This window comes from Dermacentor albipictus, unplaced genomic scaffold, assembly GCF_038994185.2.
Source record: "Dermacentor albipictus isolate Rhodes 1998 colony unplaced genomic scaffold, USDA_Dalb.pri_finalv2 scaffold_31, whole genome shotgun sequence".
NCBI classification, from domain to species: Eukaryota; Metazoa; Arthropoda; class Arachnida; order Ixodida; family Ixodidae; genus Dermacentor; species Dermacentor albipictus.
In genome coordinates, this window is record NW_027225585.1 from 834,089 (window position 1) to 859,004 (window position 24,916).

General features: G+C 47.2%; 1 protein-coding gene and 1 pseudogene across 4 annotated transcripts in view; both read left to right on the plus strand.

Moving 5' to 3' along the window:
* Positions 1 to 24,916, plus strand: part of LOC135909917 (zinc finger protein ZXDC-like) — a 358,875-nt gene that overhangs the window by 28,873 nt on the left and 305,086 nt on the right. The gene's annotated exons all lie outside the window — the stretch shown is intronic.
* On the plus strand, positions 5,121 to 5,837 carry LOC135909872 (uncharacterized; annotated as a pseudogene).

Consider the following 24,916-nt stretch of genomic DNA (forward strand, 5'->3'; position numbering starts at 1 on the left):
ATTTATAAAGCAACCCCACCCCCTTTTTTACTACACCTGCTCAAGCATTCAGGTTTGTAACCATTGATTTCGATTGCATCTTCAGTGGTATTGTACCAAGTTTCCGTAAAGGCCAAAATATCGAACTAAGCCTAAGGACATTAAGAATGTGTTTAATTGGTCCTCTTTGTTCCGTAAACTCTGCGCGTTTAAATGATAAAAGGAAAAGAACTTCGAATGCTTACTCTCCTCAGAAGCAAAATCGCGAAAAGAAACGAAATCGAGATAAGACTTAGAACATGAAACCGCCATGGGAAAGAATAAAGTTTATCAAACAATGCCGGAAATGTTAACATTAAACCATGTTCGCGAGGTCACTTTCTTGGCAAATTCGAATGACACTGTCACCGCTATTCTTTCATGCAAAAACATGACCATTCTTTTGCCACACGAAGCAGTACTTCATTTCTTTTCCCTTCGTTTGCGCTAGCCACAAAAGCCTTTTGTTCATCGCAGTTAGATTATCAAAAATTCGCAAGTCTGGTGCTTTCTCCCGAAGACGTGAGCGACTTTGCATCCACCGTTCCTTCAACATGACAAATCGGAAGCGAGCTATCACTACAGGTTTTTTACCAGCACGTGGATGCAGCCGATGAAGGGAATCAAGGTCAGAGTCTGATAGCTCGGGAAGCTCGAGCGTACGTGCCAGACAGTTCATCTTATCAAGAAGGTTTTCATTCTCTTCTTTTTGCATACCGTGAATCTCGATGTTTTGTCGGCGACTGTACTGCTCCAATTCATTTAACTGAGCTTTCACTTCGAGGGCATTTGGAGAAGTTTCAGACTCCAAATGTTCAACACGCTTCCTCAAGGCCGCAATTTCAGTACCCTGACTGTCAGTCTTCTTAAGTATTTCGTAATACTTGTCAGAAAGCATTTGGATAGATGCCTCAATGCCACTGATGCCTTTGACAGCCTCGGACAAGGCGTCCACTTTGGCCACAAGTGGAAGAAGTGATAATACATTTGCATTGAGTTGGTTCAGCTTACATTCAAGTCTTTGGCTTTCAGACATATTGGATGAGGCACCGCCCCTTTTTTCATTTGTTTGACATGTTGTGCACTTCCAAGAATTTTTCAAGGAATCGCCTTTACTGCGAAAAGCAGAGCCAGTAATCCCAGAACATTTACCAACATGGTATGAATATTTACAAATTGTACACACAAGGGGTATTTCATCGGGCCTAATGTCTGCATTACATGCCAAACATTCAGTCATAATAACAGTGGAAAATGATTAACTATAGGCACAGCAGCAGCAGGGAACGCCAGGAGGTTAAGAACGAGTTCGAAGCAAAATAACACCAACCTGCAACAGTGGCAAAGCAAATGCGTGAGAAGCGATGCTGCGTGCCGTCCACTGCCACTGCTGTGCCCGAATAGCGAAGAATCGAGGATCCGCCTGTCCTTTTTACGTCCGTCGTCCTCAGGTCCGTCACGTGGTAGCAGCTGAAATCGGGGCGGGGGTCCAAATTATCGCCACGATGACGTAACAGCTGGATTGACGGCCGCACGTTGTATTTCTGCAACAGTGGCAAAGCAAATGCGTGAGAAGCGATGCTGCGTGCCGTCCACTGCCACTGCTGTGCCCGAAAAGTGAAAAGTGAAGTGAAAAATGATTTCTTCTGCATCAGTAAATTACCGTTCTACAACACCAAAAACACCACTCTTACACCAGGTATATACAACAATACGCCATACCACTTGGTATCAACTCGCAAAGTGTCCCCCCCGCAGGGGCGTCTGCGTTAGCAGCTGTTTGGTGTGTTGCGACACCACGTACCCGAGCACACGAGGGTTGGACCCTCCCACGTGTAGCCGTGCGTGGCTTAGCCGTGTCCAGGGAAAGGGGAATCCTGGGGGTTGAGCCGATGCCGGGTGTTCGGACCTTTAAGGCCCCCCGGCGGAGGCAACACACAGGGTGTCTACCAACCGGGAAAACCGGGAAAACCGGGAATTCTCAGGGAATTTGAACAGTCTGGAAAAACTCAGGGAAAACTCAGGGAATTTGTGCTTCTATCAGGGAAAATTAGCTGTAACATTATTGAAAGGGAACGAAAGTCGTGTTAATGCTGGCTCCAGTAACAGAGGAATCGCAACGAATCGTCATTGACGCCGTGTCATCAGCACGATGTATTGCCAGAGTAGTTAACGACCGATTTTCTAGACGCCCGATTTTTCGGACATGCCCGATAATTTGCACGGTTTTGCGGCACCACCACGTACTCTATTTAGTCAATGTATATTGCCCCGACTGCAGGTCTGAAATGGCATTAATCAAAGCCGCCACCGCCGCTATTTTGATTATCTCGCCGCCTCGAACCGGCACTCTCGCAGGCAAATCCGTAACCACCACCGCGGCAACGTCAGGCCTAGCTGCTTCTATGTTCGCTATTAAGCTTCTTGCCGTGCGGTGCCGTGTTTTTTATTGAAAGAATTCGCCGCTATCACCAATGGCACCGACTCCGCCTTTGTAATCCTAGCGATTGGCTTTGAAGCTCGCAGAGCACAGTGCGTTGCGTAATGCCAGTCTGCGAAAGTTAGCTTCGCCTCGGTACACTAGTGTTAGGCGGTGAAGCATAACAAGCGTGGGAAGGGGGCAATTGTCGCGGGACACAGTATACATTACTTAATTACACATGCGTGCACGTCGTCTTCTGTCACAGTACAAGCCCTGATATGCCTAAAAAGCGTACTGGCAGGCCTTCAGAGCTTTTTGAGACGTGCCTGTGGTAATTTTAGCCCTTAAAGGCAGTTAAAGACATGCATTAATTTTTTTCAGACTGCCCGTTTTTTTTTCAATTTTTTTTTGCGGCTCCTCGGAAGTCCAAGAAATCAAATGTTGACTGTACAACTGACCAAGAGGATGCTTCAGATGATCCATGTGGTGAAAGCGTGGTAGAAGGAGGATGAGAACAGAAAGGACCGACGCACTGAGGAATTAACGGGAAAGGAAGGGTGCCGCCACCTTTTTGAAGGAACTTGACCTAAAAAAACTAAGTGATGGCTGATGCTGAGACACAGGTGTCCCTCATCCAAACCAAAATAAATTGTTTACGCAGTGAAACCCAACACTGAGATGTTGTGTACGGGCTGAGAGTATGTCAGAACAGTTGAGGTTGACTTCCCAGCTGCTGAGAGAGAACCTTAGTTGTGACAAAGTTCAGGACCTCATACAGATGAGCTTGCTATCAGTTGATAGAAATAGCTGATATTAAAAAAAATATTTACTTATGTATGCATCTCCTTTTCATTCGTATTTGAAAATGTTCGACTCAATTTGGAATGGGCTTTACCATTTCTTTCGCTGTGCATTTTACTAACACCTTCCTTCTGTTTTCTTTTTAAATAAAATATATATTACTCCTTACTATTCAAACTGGATTAAGTCATTTTTTTGTTTCAGCATGCTTACTAGAGAGTGACAGCATCGGGCAACATGGTGTCAGCCTGTCTTGACATAAAACAAAGATCTGACTCATTCAGGGAATTTCGCAAAGGTGCTCAGGGAAAACCTGGAAAACTCAGGGAATTTGGAAATGTCAACTTGGTAGACACGCTGAACACACCTCTTTGGCCTCTGCTTCACGTAGACGGCACCCCCGGACTGACCCACCCGGGGAAATCGGTAGTTGCCTTTTCCTGTCTCACTCTTCCTCCAACCTTCGTCTTTCTCTCACTTTCCATCTTTCCTGTCTTCTCCTGGCTTCTCTTCCAATTTTTCCAGGCAGCAAGGGTTAACCTTGTGTGAATAACCAACCTAGGTTATTTGATATTTGGTTATAGTGGTAATGTACAGCTGGCGTTTGCAGGCCGTGTTTCACAGGCCCTGCAGTGTCCCCTTGTAGGACTCCACGGTGGGTGGCTGCTGTTACTGCCGAAATATCACATATCTTTATGGAAAGCTCCTTTCCTCCACTCCCTGGTCGCCCTCAGAAAGGAGGGCGCACTGATGAAGTTTTTTAGTTTTTCGGACGCCAAGTCCACAACTTCCCTCGTTTCCATGTAGTTGGCTCAGAGAAACCCGGCAAACCAGTGCGCACTATTTCACTGTTCCTTGTATCAAAGACTTTGACTGATGTTTTTGAAGCTGGTTATAAAGCGACCAGGATGGCAAGCGGTGATCTCCTCCTGGAGCTCCGCGATAAGAAGCATTACGAGAAACTGCCTAAGCTAGCGTCATTTGGGGATAACCAACTAACTGTAACCCCGCACCGTACTATGAACACCACCCGCGGCGTTGTGTCGGACGATGACTTGCTGGAGCTCACAGAGGCTGAACTCTTGGAGGGCTTCAGCGAACAGAATGTAATCAATGTCAAAAGAATTAAGATGAGGCGAGATGGAAAAGAAATCCAAACCAAGCAATTGATAATCACCTTCGGATCAAGTGTCTTGCCCGAGTCAATCGAGGCAGGGTACATCAAGCTCTGTGTTAGGCCATATGTGCCCAATCCGCTCAGATGTTTCAAATGCCAACGTTTCGGCCACAGTTCGCAGAGCTGCCGAGGCCATCAAACCTGTGCGAAGTGCAGTGCCCATGAACATACTTCTGAAGCTTGCGAGAACACTCTCCATTGCGTAAACTGTGACGGGGATCATGCCGTGTACTCGCGGTCGTGCCCCTCCTGGAAGAAGGAAAAAGAAATTGTAACGATCAAAGTAAGGGAAAATATTAGTTTCAAGGAGGCACGCAGGCGGGTATCCTACCTGCCCAAGAACACATTTGCCGTAGTGGCGCGTCAGGGCACTGCGCCACAACGGTCTCCGCCGACTGTCCGACTCACCCAGTGAGGTGGCAGTGACACCATCCACTCCCCTGGCGCCTGCAGCTAGCGCTGCTACGCCATCCCAGCGCAAGGGGCCATCTACCTCCGGGCAGGTGACCTCAATGGCCTCGTCCAACGTGCCGAGGCCTTCACGCTGTTATGTTCTGTTATGTTCATGTTGCTGTCCGAATAAATACTTGACTTCACGGCGTCTCTGGCCAACATGGTGACGAGGATGGGACTGTTCGGGCAGAGGCAATGACCAAGCCCGAAGAAACGGCAACGACGTCACGGCAAGTGAGGACATTAGTGATGACCACCACCCTGGGATCATTGGCCGAGTTCTGCCCAGACTCTGGCAATGTCGAAGTCTACCTGGAAAGGTTTGACCTGTATACAACCGCCAATGGAATAGACTCAAGTAAGAAGTTGCAAGTCTTCTTAACCATCCTGGGTGAAAAGGCTTACGTGACTCTGCGTAGCCTGCTGCTGCCGAAGAAACCAACGGAAGTCAAGTACGAATAAGCTACAGAAGCTCTCCGAAAGCGCTATGCTCCAAAACGGTCAGTGGTTACCGAACGGTATCACTTTTACCAGTGAAAGCAAGAGCCGTACGAAAGCCTAAAACAGTTCATCGTCGAGCTGAAAAGACTGGCTGCAACGTGCTCGTTTGGAAGCTTTTTGGAAGAAGCGCTCTGGGATCGACTGATTGCTGGACTCGGGACGGATTCGATTCGATGCTGTCTTCTTGCCTTGTCAGACGACGAAGTCACCTGGGAGTGAGTATGCAAAATTGCCACCGCCTTGGAAACAGCCCAGAAAGACACCCAAGAAATGCTACCGGAGGGGTCAACCGCCAGTCCTGCCGACGTTTACTGGCATCGGGAGCCCACCACGCAAGGCAGGCGACACGCGACGAAGACCGCTAGCAGCGAGCAGCGTGCCCCCCAAAACAGTCCAAGGAAGCAACGTGGTAAAGGCATTGTTTTCGCGCCTGTCATAGATGCGGCGGACTGCACGCACCAGTGAGTTGTCCTTTCCTCAAAAGTACCTGCTTCAAATGCTGGAAGCCAGGGCATGTAGTGAAAATGTGCAAAACAAAGGTCGTGCATAAAGTTGAGGAGACCTTGCCGTCAACAGACTTGCTGACTGTTAGTACGACTAACCAAGTTCATAGCTCTCCGCCTATTGTGCTTAAAGTAAAAATAAATGGCAAGGAGATTCCGATGGAACTAGACACGGGAGCAGCTGTGACCAAATGTCTGAAAGAGACTTTGATGAAAATTTTCCAAACTACCCATGTTCCAAAGACGACGTGCATCTAGGAGTGTATAATGGCACTGCGCTCAAAGTGAAAGGCGTGGCAAAGGTCAGTGTGTCTTATCAGAACCGAAGCTACGATCTGCCTCTGATAGTTGCAAAGCAAGAAAATGAAGCTCGCATGCCGACGCTTTTAGGTCACGATTGGATGACTACACTAAAAGTTGACCTGCAAAATGCTGTTCAGCAGTTGCAACGTGACGTGGATAACGTTCAGGAGGGCAGGCAGATGGTAGCAGCGGAAGCTGAAAAGAAGTTGAAACAGTTGTACGGTGATGTGTTTGAGCCAGGCTATGGTTCTATCAAAGGATTCACTGGTAGTATACGAATGAAAACCGATGTGCATCCAACTTTTTGTAAGGCGAGACCAGTACCATATGCCTTGCGCGAACAAGTGGAGAATGAATTGCGTGACCTTGAGAAAGCTGGTGTGGTGTACAGAGTCGGGCACAGTGATTGGGCTACACCGCTAGTTATCGTGCCAAAGAAAACAGGAAAAGAAATTAGGATATGTGGGGATTACAGAGTCACGGTCAATCGGGATATTGAACTTGACCACTATCCACTGCCTCTGCCAGAGGACATATTCGCGTCACTGGTTGGAGGGACCGTGTTCACCTTACTAGATCTGTCGAAGGCTTACCTACAGCTTGAGCTGGATGAGCAGGCACAGCAACTGCTCACGGTGAATACGCACATGGGACTTTTCAGGTTCCGGCGATTGCCGTACGGAGTGGCAAGCGCACCCGCAATGTTTCAGGCCGTGATGGACCAGGTTTTACAAAACATACCTGGGACAGCCTGTTATCTGGACGATGTGTTAATAGCAGGTAAAAGCCTGACGGAGTGCTATCACCATTCCCAGCAAGTGCTACAAGCGCTTAGTAAGTACGGCATTTGTGTAAACGCAGGGAAATGCACATTTTTTCAAGAAAATGTTTGTTACTTGGGGCACGAGCTAGACAAGCGTGGCGTACACCCAGCAGCGGAAAAAGTAAAGGCGATTCGAGAAGCGCCAAAACCAAGTAATGTGACTCAGCTAAAGGCATTTTTGGGCCTAGTAAACTACTACGCTAAATTTTTGCCTGACCTAGCAAATGTGCTAGAACCTCTCCACCAACTGTTACGCAAGGGCAGCACATGGAAATGGTCGAGCCAGTGTGACGCATGTTTCAGTCGCTGTAAAAATTTGATCAGTGAAGACACGGTCGTGGAACTGTATGATGTAACGAAGGAAATACGGCTGACATGTGACGCTTCTGCTTACGGCTTAGGCGCAGTGCTGTTGCATGTGGTTGAGGGCGTAGAGCGACCGATCACGTTTGCATCGCGGACGATGACGCCTGTTGAGCGTAACTACGCGCAAGTGGAAAAAGAAGCGCTTGCAGTTGTTTTTGGAGTGAAGAAATTTCATAAATATCTGTACAGGCGTACTTTTAGTGCAATCACTGATCACCAGTCGCTCGCAGTCATATTTGAGGCAAAGCACCACACAAATGCAGTAGCTGCTGCTCGTGTGCACCGCTGGGGAATTTTTCTTGCTGACTACAGCTTTCGTATTTCGCACAGACCATGAACAAAGATAGCCAATGCAGATGGTTTATCACGCCTTCCACTGCTGGAAGCCGGTGACGAGGCAGAAGAAATCTTTTATTTTTCACCTGTCAATAAACTCCCCATAACTGCGAAAGATATCGAGCGTGAAACTGTGAAAGATCCAGTGCTCAGTGCTGTTCGTGAAATGGTATGGCACGGATGGCCGTGGGCTGTGGACGCTCATTATCAGCCTTTCTTTGTGAGACTATTTGAACTTTCAGTGGGTTGCGGTTGTGTGGTGTGGAACAACAGAGTCGGGATACCACATTCGCTTCAAAGTGAAGTTATGTGTTTGTTGCATGAGCAACACATTGGCATTACAAAGATGAAAGCTCTTGCAAGGTCAATGGTTTGGTGGCCAAAGATAGACAACTGCTTGGAACAAACTGTAAAGCAGTGGGAAATTTGTCAAAGCACAAAATCTGTGGTGCCACTAGTGCCGCTTTCATCTTGGAAGTGGTGCACAAACAGTTGGGAGAGGATACATCTAGACTTTGCTGAAAAAGAAAAAAAGATGTTTCTTTCAGCTGTAGATTCCTATTCCAAATGGTTGGAAATAAGAGTCATGACGTCAACGACCGCGCAAAGCATGATCGAAACAGTGCGCTCGTTGTTCGCAAGTCATGGCCTACCTAAAGAGGTAGTCACTGATAACGGGCCGCAGTTTCGTGCAAAAGAGTTTGAGGACTTCCTATTGTCAAACGGGGTTAAGCACACGCTTACTCCACCATATCATCCTCAGTCCAACGGTTCGGCCGAACGTGCGGTTCAAACAGTAACGCAGTCGCTGTTGAAGCAATTGCTGGAAGACCAGAGCAATAAAAGTTCCGGGTCACTGCAGCACAGAATTGATAATTTTCTGTTCGCTTATAGAACAACGCCGCATACATTCACCGGCCAAACACCAGCTGAACTCTTTGTGAGGAGGAAGTTGCGCACAAGGTTGTCGTTATTGAAACCAGATCTGCAGGATGCAATAAATGCCAAATCTGAGAGTAATGTACGTAGTGCAAACAAGAGGAGGAGTTCACCCAGAGTATTTTCTGTTTGGGATAGAGTGTTTGTGCGTTCAGTATGTGGGGAGCAGGTGAAATGGCGTCCAGGCAAAATTGTTGATGTGAAATCGGCAATGACATACCTTGTGGTTGTGGATGGACAGACGCAGTTTGTGCACGCGGATCGTTTGCGACATTCTTGTGTAAAGCCTGGTAGTGTTGTGAAAGAAAATGATGTACCTTTGCCACATGCAAGTGAACTGCTTGAAAGTGAAAGTGTCCTTGCAACCGCCTCAAACCGGCCAGTGTTGCATCGAAGTGATGGTGGCCCACTCTCACGTGGAGCCCAAAGTGCATCAACGTCAGAACAGAACGATGCCGGTTCACCTGTGCTACCCAGGCGCAGCGCTCGTGATAAGTGGAAGCCGGATCACCTGACGTGTGACAGATTCTGATCTTGTTGGAGGGGAAGTGTTGTATCTGTGCAACGTTTATCAAGCGTATTCTCTTGTCACTGTGCGCCGTGTATCTGATGCACGCGGTCATTGTTCACATGTGCTATTGTATCGTTAGCCAATCGCATGCCTCGGCTGCACCCATGCTCACTTTATAAGGTGAAGCCACTGAATTGTTGCTGTCTGTTATGTTCATGTTGCTGTCCGAATACATACTTGACTTCACGGCGTCTCTGGTCAACAGTTAGCGTTCTTCCAAGATTCCGGTACGCTCGAGGCCATGAGGCATTGCGTATACAGGGTGGCCAGTTTTTCTAGAACAATCTGCGCACCATCCTTCAACAAATCTGCTGTTACCCGATCCTCCCCAGCTGCCTTCCCCCTTTGCATAGCTCCCAAGGCTTTCTTTACTTCTTCCGGCGTTACTTGTGGGATTTCAAATTCCTCTAGATTATTCTATCTTCCATTATCGTCGTGGGTGCCACTGGTACTGTATAAATCTCTGTAGAACTCCTTTGCCACTTGAACTACCTTATCCATATTAGTAATGATATTGCCGGCTTTGTCTCTTAACGCATACGTCTGATTCTTGCCAGTTCCTAGTTTCTTCTTCACTGCTTTTAGGCCTCCCCCGTTCCTGAGAGCATGTTCAATTCTATCCATATTATACTTCCTTATGTCAGCTGTCTTACGCTTGTTGATTAACTTCGAAAGTTCTGCCAGTTCTATTCTAGCTGTAGGGTTAGAGGCTTTCATACATTGGCGTTTCTTGATGAGATCTTTTGTCTCCTGCGATAGCTTACTGGTATCCTGTCTAATGGAGTTATCACCGACACTGGCGCCGGCACAGAGAGCGGAACGAGCTACCGAGACGCCGTGTGGCACGGCCGCCTTTCCATGCGCTCCGATCAGCGCAAAGCTTCAAATAGTAGAAGTAGCAGCAAGCAGCGCAGCCGGAGCAACAGCCAGTCTCGCAGCCACTCCAACTCCAAACAACGCAGTGACCAGGTGGTATTGTGGAAGGTTGCCTGGTCAGCCAATTCCGAACCCAACCCCACGCCAGCACGACCTTAACAGGATGCAAACCAGGTGAGGGAGCTTGCTGAAGAGATTAGAGCACTGAGACAACAGCTAGAGTCAGCCAATTCCAGAATCAGGGCCCTAGAAAGTAGGCAGCCAATTGGAGGCGCCTCTATGACGCTGGCTGCACGCGAAATAGTGGCCTGTGTTCAGAAAGCTGAACTTGAATCGATGGAGGCAGAACCATCAAACAAATGCAAAGTGTCAGTGCGGGACACACCCAAGGAGTCCGAAGCCTCAAACCCTATGGACAGAGTAGATAAGTTAGAAGGAGCAATTGCTCACCTAGCTGAGACAGTCTCCAATCACATAAAGTCTACCGCAGAATTTCAGCAGATGGTAGCCCACGAGCTTACCAGGATAGGCGCTGTGTATAGAGCCGAATGTACACTGGGCCTTACACAAAGCCCGGAACACGAACTTGTCACCACAGCCACCAAAGTGCTCAACACTAAGGGCTTCAAAATGACATCTGTATTGCTGGTAAGGGCAGAACCGTACACCAAAAAAGATGGCTAGATCCTTAACCCAGCGCCTATACGCGCAACTCGAACAGTGTTAGCATTAGACATCCGTTTGACAATGTCTCACATCGAGCCATTCTAGAAAACGTATCCAACATGAACGTAGGTAATAGAACATATACCTATATTACCACATTCCTCAAGGGACGTACTGCCACCGTAAACATACGCAATATTGAAAGCAAAACCATAGAGCTCGGCACTAGAGATAAACCACAGAGAGCAATACTTTCTCCTTCCCTCTTTAATACCACCATGAGTGGCTTATCCCGACAGCTCAAAGAGATTCCTCATATCAGGCACGCCATCTACGCCGATGACGTAATGATCTGGATGTGCACTGGGTCGCATGGAGAAATTTCAGAATCACTGCAGGTAGCGGCTGACGCAGTGCAGAAACACGCTTGCAACAATGGCCTCAGCTGTTCGCCAAAAAAATCAGAATTGCTTATAGTCCAGAACAAAAATCCTGCAAATCTGGCTGCCAATATGCCCGCACACATTCAGGTGCAGGTAGCTGGACAACCGGTCCCACCCGTTCCAAAAATCAGAGTGTTAGGATTGTGGATCCAGCAAAACACGCACAACCAAGAAGCCGTAGCATGACTCCAAACTACAGCTGGGCAATTACAGAACCTTCTCAGGAGGGTCTCCAATTGAGAGCACGGAGTTAAGGAGAAAGATGCCTGCAGGCTAATTCAGGCTTTTTTTCTGAGCCGAGTGGCGTGTGTCTGCCCTTACCTGCATCTCAGGAACAGGGATTTGGAACGGATTAACTGTCTAATCCGAACGTGATTCAAACAGGCTCTTGGGCTACCAAATAGACTAATACGAAGGCACTCTTGAGTCTAGGGGTGCATAATAACGTTGAGGAAATCATAGAGGCCCACAAATGGGCTCAAACAGTTCGATTATCTGGCACACACGCGGGACAGCAGATCCTCGACAACTTAGGGTATCGCCCAGCCTTAGACATCCCGCAACGACAGCGGATACTTAACACTATCCGGACCAAGATCGTTATCCCCCCGCTTCCGAAAAACATGAGCATTGAAAACAGCGGCGGCACTCTGGCAATGCTACAAAAACCAACCCGCCATATACGTGGATGCTACTCGCACCAGTGATGGTCGACACACCATAGCTGTCACTAATGGCGACGGACACACCATCAGCTGTGCGACGGTAAACACATCAGTGGGCGATGCAGCACCGAAATGGGCAACATGCTCAGGAACACTTTTTTCTACGTATTCCAGGTTACCGCTCTCCTGGCAAAGTGCGAGCTTTTGTTGGGCTGCCGCTCTGCAACTGCCTCGTGGAATCACGATATAGGACGACTTCGCATCCCGTTATCGGATCCTGGTGACATGTGCCACGACAACAAGATATCGAGCCCTGGCATCACAGCGTGCACACGGGATCAGCCATGGATGACGTCGACTCACGTGACCCTGCAGGAGGACTTAAAAGTGAAGCCCGCACCGTGCTTCTCCAGTGGGCGACGCAGCAGCGAAATGGGCAACATGCTCAGGAACACTTTTTTCTACGTATTCCAGGTTACCGCTCTCCTGGCAAAGTGCGAGCTTTTGTTGGGCTGCCGCTCTGCAACTGCCTCGTGGAATCACGATATAGGACGACTTCGCATCCCGTTATCGGATCCTGGTGACATGTGCCACGACAACAAGATATCGAGCCCTGGCATCACAGCGTGCACACGGGATCAGCCATGGATGACGTCGACTCACGTGACCCTGCAGGAGGACTTAAAAGTGAAGCCCGCACCGTGCTTCTCCAGTGGGCGACGCAGCAGCGAAATGGGCAACATGCTCAGGAACACTTTTTTCTACGTATTCCAGGTTACCGCTCTCCTGGCAAAGTGCGAGCTTTTGTTGGGCTGCCGCTCTGCAACTGCCTCGTGGAATCACGATATAGGACGACTTCGCATCCCGTTATCGGATCCTGGTGACATGTGCCACGACAACAAGATATCGAGCCCTGGCATCACAGCGTGCACACGGGATCAGCCATGGATGACGTAGACTCACGTGACCCTGCAGGAGGACTTAAAAGTGAAGCCCGCACCGTGCTTCTCCAGTGGGCGACGCAGCAGTGAAATGGGCAACATGCTCAGGAACACTTTTTTCTACGTATTCCAGGTCAGTAGATATTTGCCGACGGCCTGCTGTCGTAGCGATAATAGGTTTTTACTGCTGCTGCCTTGCCCACTGTGTCTTGAATGCCTTCTTGCTCGATTTAAAAATATTCCGGTAAATATTTTGCTTTGTGGCGACGTTGAGGCCAACCCTGGCCCTACCGAGAAGGAAATATTGATGGAACTTCTTGCCTGTCAAAATTCATTGAAAACAGCTATACATGATGTACAGGCGTCTCGGAAAGAGATTGGCAAGCAAGTCAGTTCATTAACTGATCGTGTTGATGGTTTAGAGCGCCAACTGAGGAACCTAAGTGTAGTTACTAAGCGGGTCGAGGATATGGAGACAGCGATGTCTACGGTGAGAACAGATCTAGCCTCCATTGTTGAAAAACTAGATGACCTAGAAAATCATAGTCGAAAGAACAACTTAGTCATTTACGGTCTTGACGAACCAAGCAAAGAATCTTCTCAGGATCTTGAAGAGAGAGTAAAAAATTTGTTTCACAGCAAATTGGTACAGTTGAACACGGATATATCGAACCCACATATATCGAATTATTGTCTGTATCGAACTCGTAAATTATCCCCTTGAAAATTCTGTGTAAAAGTATAGAAATTCGTACGTTTATATCGAACGATATTTTTACCCGCCATTGGATATATAGAACGACGCGCGATCTCGGCACTCGCTGCACCCGCGTGCACCGCGCCTCCCCCGAATGGCTCGGAAAATGTGAGAGCGAGAGGGAGGGAGGCTCAGACGGTACTCCCGCTGCGCACGCTCTCCGACTTGCGGCAACACCCTGCTTGCGGAACTGCTTTTATTTTTCTCTCTCCCAATGTCTCTCATCCTTCCCCCGCGTAACCATAGTGATCGGCTCGGAAAAGGTAGCCAGGAACGAAGGCGGCGGTGGCCACCTCCTTTTACCTTTTTTTTTTCTCGTTGCTTTTTCACGAGTTTTGCTCAGCCAACCACAGCTCGTGCCTTTCGTACGTCGCTGTCGCCCTCGGAGGTGGCCATCGTGAGCGCTTTGTTGGCGGTGGCTGCGCACGTGAATTCTCGTGTTTTGTGCGCGTTCTTGTGTTTCATGTTCATTATTGTTTTGCGTGCGTCTCACGACACGTGTGACTGAATCGTGGTGAGCTGATGCGGAAGCAATGGCCGCAGCAAGCACAAGCAGCGTCAAGAAGCGCAAGAACCTGGACTTTGCGATAAAGCTGAAAGCCATTCAGCGTGTTGAGGCGGGCGAGAAAAGTGCGACGGTGGCAGACGACTTTGGGATTCCTCGGAGCACTCTAAGCACCTTGTTAAAAAACAAGGCGGACATAAAGTCGAAAGCGGCAGAGTTACGAACGTTGGGAGCTTGTCGTGTGCGCGCTCCTGCCCAAGAGAAAGTTGAAAAGGCCCTCTATGCGTGGTTTTTAGAGGTGCGGGCTAAGAACATTCCGGTGGATGGCCCAATGCTAATGGCTAAAGCCAAATGGTTTGCCGCTGCACTCGGTGATGACAACTTCGCTGACAACACAGGGTGGCTGCAGAGGTTTAAGAACCGCCATAAGATACGTAGTTGGCAAAACCATTTCTGGGGAAAGCGGAGCCGTCATCAGCCAGGATATCCAGCAGTGGATTTCGAAGGAATGGCCGGAAATTTGCGCGAAGTTTTCATCCGCGGAAATCTTCAACGCCGACGAGACCGGGTTGTTTTGGCAGATGCTGCCCAGCAATACGCTCGACGTCTGGGGCAGCACTTGTCACGGGGGCAAGATGAGCAAAGTCCGCATGAGCGTTCTGCTCGCTGCTAACATGGATGGCTCTCAAAAGCTCCAGCCCTTTGTGATTGGCAAAGCAAGGGCACCGCGCTGCTTCAAAAACTGTAAGCAGCTCCCCGTTCGCTACGCCTTCAATAAGAAGGCGTGGATGACGCGTCAGCTGTTCACAGAATGGCTGCAAGCGTGGGACGCCGAACTGGGCAAATCGGGGCGTCACGCTTGCCTCCTCGTCGATAACTGCTCGGCCCATCACACCACCTGCAAGCTCGAAAACATCGCGCTCAAGTTTCTGCTGGGGAACACGACAGCAAAGTTGCAGCCGCTCGACCAGGGCATCATTAAGTCATTCAAAGTCGGCTACAGGAGGCGACTCATTGATAGGCTTTTGGTGAACCTCCGCATGGGCACCGTGCTTAAGGTTGACCTGCTGGGGGCCATTCAAATGATGACGGGCGCCTGGAGAGACGTGAAGCAGGATACTGTGGCCAACTGCTTACGGAAGGCAGGCCTCGTGACAGCCAAACTTCCTGAAACCTGCGAAGACGGCGACGGTGACAACGAGTGCATGGACGACGCGTTTCGCGAGTTATCGTCCCTTTTCCCAGCTGCCGTTCCAGCCGAAGTGTCTGCTGACGATTATGTGAACGTTGACAGCAATGTTCAGGCTGTTGCGAGCCTCGCCGACGAGGATATTGTAGCTGCAGTCGGAGGGACCCAGGCTGACAGCTCGAGTGGCGACGAAGATCGTCCGGACGAGGGCGCGGCTACACGCTCGTACTCCGCCGCTGAAGTGGCGGCAGCGTTCAGCTTGATTCGCCGTTGTTGCGGCGACATGGAAGGAACCGGGCTTTCGCACCTGAATAGCCTCGATAAGATCGAGGTTGGCGTCTTTAATTTCATTTGCAAGGCGAAGAAGCAGACCAACATAAGCGATTTTTTTTCACGCAAATAAAGCATTACGTTGCGTCGTGTGTGCGGAAATAGTTGTCATTCTTGAATGCGCCGATCGGTAGGTCATCGTCCGCCACAGGTAAAGTCTCTGGGCCTGTATTTTTTATATCGAATTTTTGATATATCAAAATAATTCGCGATCCCCTTCGAGTTCTATATATCCGTGTTCGACTGTATCTCTGGCGAATATAGAAAAATGCCATAGGATTGGAAACAGAAATGCTGGCCATATACGACCGGTCATGCTTAGGTTTCTCGACCATCGGGAAAAAATGTCAATTTTGAAGGCTGCTTACAAATTGAAGGGTACAGCGGTTTCAATATCGCAAGATTTCTCACGTAGAGTTCGAGAAATTAGAAAGAAACTCTGGAACAGTTCTACTCTAGAAAGAAATAATGGCTCGAAAGTCAAACTTGTACACAATAAACTGAGCATAGACGGCGTAATCTTTGGCTGGGACGAAAAGAAAGGTACACGTGTTCAACAAAAGAAAAATCAAAATTGACGTTTTGTACAAAAGCCTCAGGAGCTTAATATACTTAACGTAAACTGCCGGAGTGTGGTTAATAAAGTCACAGAACTTGAGGGAATCTTGGTGGCCCATAACCCTGAAATAATTATCCTCATGGAAACATGGGTAAATGATTCTGTCAAAGATAACGAATTTGTTCCTCGTGGGTACAGTGTGCACAGGAAAGATCGAGGGAGCAAAGGTGGGGGTGTGGCTTTGCTGTTCAAGGAGCGTTTTAATATTTTGAGAATGCCAGATATACCGAACATTGAGGGAATATTCTGTAAAGCCTATCAGGGCGCAATTAGATATGTATTGGGAGCACTTTACCGACCACCTAATTCCTCTCCTGATTTCTTTGCTCATCTGCAAAGTTACCTGATTGCTCATGTGAAGCCTGGTGATCGATTAATTCTGGGCGGAGACTTCAATATGCCAAACGTGGATTGGTCAACCTTCACTCAAAACGTTTCTAATGACAGGCTACGAGAAGGGTTGTTTGATATGATTTTTTATTTTGATCTACGGCAAGTAGTTTCACTAGAATACAAGGTAACTCCCGCTCCATCCTTGATCTGTTTTTCTTAAGTGGATCTATTACGGGGCAAACAAAGTGCGAAGTACTGCCTGGAATTTCCGATCACTCTGCTGTGTTGTTGACCCTTTCGGGCGTCTCTGTGATGAAATCTGTTGATGTCACTTCCGTGCTCAACTTCTCGCGTGCAGATGATATCGCCATATTGGATATGCTTTCGTTTAGTTATGACTCATTTAAAGGCAGCAGCGCAGACATTCATACACTGTGGAATCAATTTAAAGATCTTTTAAATGATTGCATCAAACGCTTTGTCCCTTGCATGCTAAAGAAAAGGAAAGGCATGTCTCCTTGGATTTCACGAGACACATTGCAATTAAGAAGACGATTAAAGCGCCTGAAGACAAAAAGACGTACCGCAAGAGACTTGGACGCTTTGCTTACTAAAATTTCCGAACTCTCCTCCGAGCTAAAAATGAAAGTTTCTTCAGATAAGCAACGCTACTTTGGGGAGAAACTTCCTAAATTTATTTCAACATCTCCTGAAAAGTTCTGGAGGCTAATTTCTCCCAGTAAGCAAATTAATGATGCTTTCGTCGTAAATGGTGTTTTGAGTAATGATAGTGCAGTAATAGCAGATGCATTTAACTTACATTTTAGATCTCTGTTTACGCAAGACAATGGTTCATTGCCATACTTTCATGCATCATACCCTCCTATGTCTGACGTTACTGTTAATGAGAATGGAATACTTAACATGCTCCTTAACCTTGATATTAGGAAATCACCTGGTCCTGATGGTTTGCCAAATGAATTCTTAAAGCGTTATGCGCCATGGGTCTCTAAATATCTGAGTGTGCTCTTTTCTAAATCACTTAATGAAGGCAAGATTCCAATTGACTGGAAAACGGCAGCAGTGAAACCTATCTTCAAAAATGGTAATAAGCAGCACGTCTTGAACTATCGTCCTATTTCTTTGATTTCAACATCATGCAAACTTCTGGAGCATATAATACACAAACATCTTACTGAGTTCCTTTCAAAGAATAAAATATTATCATGCCATCAGCATGGCTTCAGAAAGGGTTTCTCTACATGCACACAATTAGTAACTACTGTACACGATTTCGCTAAGGCAATAAATTCAGGTAAGCAAGTCGATGCACTCTTCATGGACTTTGCGAAAGCCTTTGACAAGGTTTCCCACAAAAAGCTACTCCACAAGCTTGATGTTACTCTGGGTAATGCCAAAATTGCTACTTGGCTTTCTGCATATCTTTCAAACCGATATCAATATGTTTCATTCAAAAACCATGCCTCTCGGAGGCTTCCCGTTGAGTCTGGTGTTCCACAGGGTTCGGTGCTCAGACCACTGTTGTTTCTAGTTTTCATTAATGATATCATTAATGACATTCCCATAAAAATTAGATTATATACGGATGATTGTGTAATGTATTCAGAAATAGATAGCGTCACTGACCAACTACGACTAAATGAAGCCTTTGAAAAAGTTGTAAAATGGTGTAGTGACTGGCAAATGGCTATCAATTTTGACAAAACTGTATTTATGGAAATTTCGCGCAAACTTAGAAATCTGCACTTCCAGTACTCGGCGTGTAATGTCTTACTATCTGAGGTTGAGCACATAAAATATCTTGGTATTTGGATTTCTAAAGATCTTAGAAGGAACAAACATATCAACACTGTATGCAATTCCGCCAATCGGAGGCTTTTCTTTCTCAGGAGGGCCTTGAGACTGACAACACCTGAAGTTTGCCTTCTTGCATTTAACGCAATTGTGCTGCCACTTTTAGATTACGGATCCATCATATGGTATCCTTTCACTAAAAAAGATATTAATAAAGTAGAAGGTATTCAAAAGCGGGCCGTTCGATATGTATATAACAGCTTTGGGCTTTTGTCGATGACAGCCTTGCTAAGCAGAGCCAATTTGTCAACTCTAACCCAAAGGAATCGTGTTCTCAGATTAAAATTTTTGTTTCAGCTCATTAAAGGATACTACAGCATAGATATTTCTGAGATTATTTCCTTTTCAACAGGTTATGCTACTAGGCAACGGCATGCACTTACAATTACCCCCTTCACTAGTCGCAAAAATTGCTTTAAATACTCATTTTTTCCTAGGGTCGTAACTGAATGGAATCAGCTGTCCAACGATGTGGTGTTGCAGCCATCTCTGAATTTGTTTATGTCCCATATTGTGTAATTTTCTTATTTTCGCTCTGTTACATTTGCACTTGCAGTAGATGCATTGATTCAGTTGTACTCGTAGCGTATCTTTTATTTCATGATATCTGTATTGTCTTTTTTCTAGTCCATGTAATTTTTCTTTTGTTTGCCCTGCTAATCATGTCATAATGATGTATCCCCATCCTGCAAAAATCCCATAACGGGATTGCAGTATTTGTAAATAAATAAAAAAAATAAAATCTATTGTGGAGGAGGAAGAGGCCGCCATTGCCATGGGCACTTCCATTCTGGGCACCAAGATTATTATATCCGACTCGAAAGCAGTGATTCGTAACTACACCTCAGGTTTCATTTCCCCTCGAGCATTCAGAATCAACAAAAACCTCAATTAATTGAAGATAGTGTGGGTATCCACTCATGCGGGCAACCCTGGCAATGAGGCCGCCCCCCTAGCCGCCCGAGCAGCTAGTAACCGGCAGGTGGGCTTGCCCGACGGGGTTGACCGACATGAAGGTATCCATACCTTTAACGAAGTGACCGTTTATTACCGCGAACCTAGGCGAATATATCCATCCCCGCACGAGACACTGACAAGAATACAGGCGACTAACCTCAGGAGAGTACAGGCTAGATCTGTACTTAGTCCAAAAAGGCTAGCTGCAATGACCGGTGATGAATATCCACCAAACTGGCGGACCAAGATCTCATCTTGTGGGGATGCCAAAAGAACCCTCCCCCGAGAGAACTCTTTAGGCGAGCTCCCTCACATGACGAGTGGGCGATAAAGACGAAAACTTCCAACCCACAAGACCAGATACGGTTGGCGAAATGGGCTGATAGCGTTGTGGCAAAGCAGACGCCACGCTAGCCCACACCGCTGGGAAAGAAAATTCCACTCAAACTTGACGATAAAAGTTCTCTCTCTCTCCCTCTACCACCGGCTTCTATTGCACCCTCCTTAATGATGCCCGTAAGATTTTCGTTCCTTGTTTCAACACTAAGGTCCTCTTCCTGAGTTAAAGCCGAATACCTGTTCTGTAGCTTGATCCGAAATTCCTCTATTTTCCCTCTTACCGCAAACTCATTGATCGGCTTTTTATGTACCAGTTTCTTCTGTTCCCTCTTCAAGTCTAGGCCAATTCGAGTTGTTACCATCCTATGGTCACTGCAGTGCACCTTGCCGAGCACGTCCACATCTTGTATGATGCCAGGGTTAGCGCAGAGTATAAAATCTATTTCATTTCTAGTCTCGTTATTCGGGCTCCTCCACATCCACTTTCGGCTATCCCGCTTGCGGAAGAAGGTATTCATTATCCGCATATTATTCTGTTCTGCAAAGTCTACTAATAAATAACTCTCCCCTGCTATTCTTAGTGCCTGTGCCATATTCCCCCACTGCCTTGTCTCCAGCCTGCTTCTTGCCTACCTTGGCATTGAAGTCACCCATCAGAATAGTGTATTTTGTTTTGACTTTACTCATCGCCGATTCCATGTCTTCATGGAAGCTTTCAACTTCCTCGTCATTATGACTGGATGTGGGGGCGTAGACCTGTACGACCCTCAATTTGTACCTCTTATTAAGTGTCACAACAAGACCTGCCACCCTCTCGTTAATGCTGTAGAATTCCTGTATGTTACCAGCTATATTCTTTTTAATCAGGAATCCGACTCCTAGTTCTCGTCTCTCTGCTGAGCCCCGGTAGCACAGGACGTGCCTGCTTTTTAGCACTGTATATGCTTAATTTGTCCTCCTAACTTCACTGAGCCCTATTATATCCCATTTGCTACCCTCTAATTCCTCCAATAGCACTGCTAGACTCGCCTCACTAGATAACGTTCTAGTGTTAAACGTTACCAGGTTCAGATTCCAATGGCGGCCTGTCCGGATCCAAACTCGTCCACCGTTGATTTGTCAAGAGCTTCTGGAAATTATGACAGCTTGCGCCAAACTTCGGTAACACTGGTAATGGCTGCGTCACATTCATCAGAATTTACGCTCATCACCGAGCACGCGGAAGCCGGCACGGCTGAAGCAATTTCGGATGAACCGCTCGTACATGGCTGTGCGTACACGTCGGGCGCCGCGGTCACCGGGTCGCAAGTTTGGCCACTTGAGCCCTAATCTCCCCTTTATTCTTCAAGATCGTGCTGAGAGTGCTTTTAGAAATTATTCACCCTGCGGGGTCATCCGACTTCTCACCGCATTCGAACTGATTTATGATTTAGAGCTTCACGACAAAAGGCAAATTCTCCTGCTTCATTACGGCAACACTGTGGGAGAAGGCCCACAAGGCGCACAGACAATGAACCGGAAAAACAGCCAGACAACTCGAACTTTTGCCATATGCACGAGGAGGGCACAAGAGCCTCTGATTGGCTGTCTGAGCAAGCGCTGCGGGCAGGCCAGGGTCATTTTTTGCTGAGGGGTGTCGACGGCTTGTCCGAGGCTGCGCGGTCACGGTAGGGAGAGCGGTTGGATGGAGCCGCCCCGCCAGGTTTCCCCGCCACCGCGAGGGAAAGCAAACTTCTGGGGGCACCTTTCCGCCGCTCGACGTTCGATATATCGGGAATAGCTGCTATTTTTGTTTAATGTAAGGGTAACTTTTGCTATATATACTCATTGTAACTAGACCATGTCCAGAAATTGTTCTATATATAGAATAATTCGATGTAAACGAGTTCTATATAGCAGAGTTCAACTGTATACGTATATAGGGGTTGTCATTAACCCTTTGAGGGTCGAATTATTTGGAAAAAAGCATTCCCAGGTGGTCAAATTACTTTATTGCGGATCTTGAATGTACAAAATGTATAAAGTTGGCAATAAATAATAAGAAAAAAAATTTGCGAACCGTATTTTGGTGTCGGCATCACTCAGAACTGCAAAATGTTCAATAATATTTCAGAATGTGGTACTCCTTGAAACACGGGTCTACACACAGCGCCTCATCGCACTCTGCAAACCTAAAATGCGTGTCTGTTCTCGTCTTGGAGTGACAATTATGTCGGCACACACATGGCATCTTCTCTGCGTGCGGCTGCCTTGGGCAGAGGTCTGAGGCACCCTCGCGTAAGCGCGTTGTGGCAGAGAGCGAGAATACCTCGTGAGTGGCAGTAATAAACAAGCTAAGGGCAGCGCCAATCAAAATAGAAATCAACTTCCGCCGCCCCTGCAAGAGAGTGTTGACAAAGACAAAAATCAAGTTTCGCGAGCGTCAGTTGTGATCACGCGGCGGAACCAAAACCGCGAAAGCGCATTGCTGCTGAGAGTGAGAATATCTCACGAGCGGCGGTGATAAACAAGCTAAGAGCAGCGCCAATCAAGATAGAAATCAACTTCCACAACCCCTGCAAGAGAGTGCTGACAAAGAGAAAGATCACGTTTTGTGCGCCTCCGTTGCAATCATGCGGCGAAACTGAAAACGCAAAAGGGGTGTTGCCGTAGTCTGCGCGATGCGCTGAAGCTAAAAATGAGTTCTGTTTTTCTCAGCAACAAGGTAGCGCAAATTTAAAACGCTTCTTGTAAGTTCTAAGAGGTGGCAGCAGCTCCTAGTGAGCACGCATTGTCATTATGGCGCGAAATTTCAAACGGAGGGTCGAAACCGTACGGCAGAGACCTTGTGGGACAGAAAACTGCTGCCGTACATATACGGGAAAAACCGTCAAAAGGTTAACAGCACACTGTTCTGGTATGCTCGTGTTCATAGGGTATCGACAAAAGCCAGTCGCGTGTCGTAATTTGAGGAAAGCTACACTTCATAAGTTATGTTCAAAGTGATCAATCGCACTCTGTAGGAATGAAGACAGGCAAGTGATGCTAACAACCTAAAAAAGGTTGGGCAACGTTCTGGTGTAAACATTGTGTTTACAGCACCTAACAAACTCTTGAGGTTGAGCGTGTTAAGCTGTCCCATGAGGAAACGAAAGCCTGGTTGACCACTGCGCACAAAGATCCTTTTGTTACATGCACTCGCGTTGTTCTGTATAAGATCCCACTTTCGTGTGGGAAGTACTACGTGGGCCAGACGAGCAGATGTTTAAACGTGCGTCTGGCAGAGCACAGTAACAAAGTGGAGAGCATCGCAATAGATGGGCATCTGGCTGCCCATTGTAGAAAATGTGACGCGAAGGCACCATGCTTCCCGCTCTTAAAACAAACTGTTGTTGTCTATCGCCACAGGGATAAGATTATGATAGAAATTGTGGAAGCAGCTGAGATAGCCAGAGCAGGTGACGAGTGTGTTAGCACGCCGTCTATACTTTTATCAAGGAAAGAGCTTGAATTTTTGGGCACAGTAGTCACATGACTGTTTTTCCTCCTTCCCTTCAGTGTGTCTATTGCAGTGGCGTCCCAGTGACTGTATATATACTCACCAGCTGCAATAAATCAATTGTTGAAAGTTAGCGCTCGTTTTGTGTTCCTGCTTATCCCTGTCATTTATTGCGCGATGTATCCCAGTCTGTATGTATCCCACCAACACGCCCAAACTTCTTCCCTGCACCAGTTAATGTTGGGGAAGTTAGTCTCCAAACAAGAAAAAAAATGGCTGTGGCTTAGCTAAGGTTAAGCCCAGGATGCGAAGCATACTAGCCTTTATTTTAACGCGACAGCGTTAAGGAGCTCGTGTCACAGAAAAGCCGGTGTCGTCGGCGTTGGTGTCGTCGGCGTTGGCCGTGAGTGATAAATCTCAGCAGGCACTTCATGAATAAAAAACAACTTGCAAGATGGGCTGGGTGGGAATCGAACCAGGGTCTCCGGAGTGTGAGACGGAGACGCTACCACTGAGCCACGAGTTCGATGCTTCAAAGCGGTGCAAAAGCGCCTCTAGTGAACGCGCTGTTGCCTTAGAAACGAGCTGTTTCTAAGGCTCAGGCGTGCGTCGCTTGCTCAGGTGCACATTTCCTTGTCGCGCCGAACGCTGTGTTGCTCGACGCTCACCGCGTCCGATGCGGGGCGCGTAGTCACTGCGCCATAGCCCATTGTCTTGCGCCCCTTGGCGGGTCGACGGGAACGCTAACGCATTCCACTCTTGAAGGCGAAGCTTACGCGTCCGCTTTGCAGCTGTTATGACGTCATATGGTAGCTACGCGGCCGCGCGCGGCACAGCAAGGAAGAGCGTGGTTGTGCGGCTAGTATGCTTCGCATAAAAGGAAATGTAGGAAACTGCACTATATAGTGCTGAGAACATCGTGCAGATTTGAAGAAAAAAATTGTTCGACTATGTAGGCGGTCCGTAGCAAGCACCAAAATAAGGTTCTTGGGACCAGCAGTTACACGCACACACGAACATTCACACATGACCATAGAAAAAGTAATTGTGTCACAGACAGCCCCTCTGGCACGATTACAACAGGTACATTGGTAGGCTATGTAACCGTATTCAAGGATTCAGAATGCAAACTTTCATCCTACATCTTCACTAAGCCAGCTTTTAGTTACAATAATAATATCTGCCAAAAAGTGTCAATTGTGGACGTCACGCTTATTGCGCACATTGCGAGTATTAGTATTATAAGATTGAGAATTGATGAGTAAATTACCCTTGTGGTTGTTGTGGAGATGTTCGCGCTGCGCTAGGTGAAATGGGACAGTTAGAGCAAGCATCCATACAGCTATCATGTGCTTCAACTTTTAACACACTATCTGTTATTGAGCAGTACACATAACATTTCCTATTGTTGTGCTGTTTGCTAAGGCGAAGTGAGAAGGGCTGATTAGTGTTTTCCCAAATTCAATAAGCTTTTTTCCTTGAGTGTCACTTTGCTTTGCTGAAGTCCTCGCCTACTGAGATTCTAGAGGCTCTAAACTTGGAACGCTGTGACAGAATTTACAGAATTTTTTCTTTTAGTTTTGAGGAAGAAAATTTAACAAGTATTGGGTGACATTTATGAGGGATGTATGTTCCCAGTCTGTGCACACACGAAATTTCATCGTTCATACCCAAGGTGTATAAAAGATCGCGCACATTTTTCTAAGATTGCACCCAATTTTCAGCTGGAG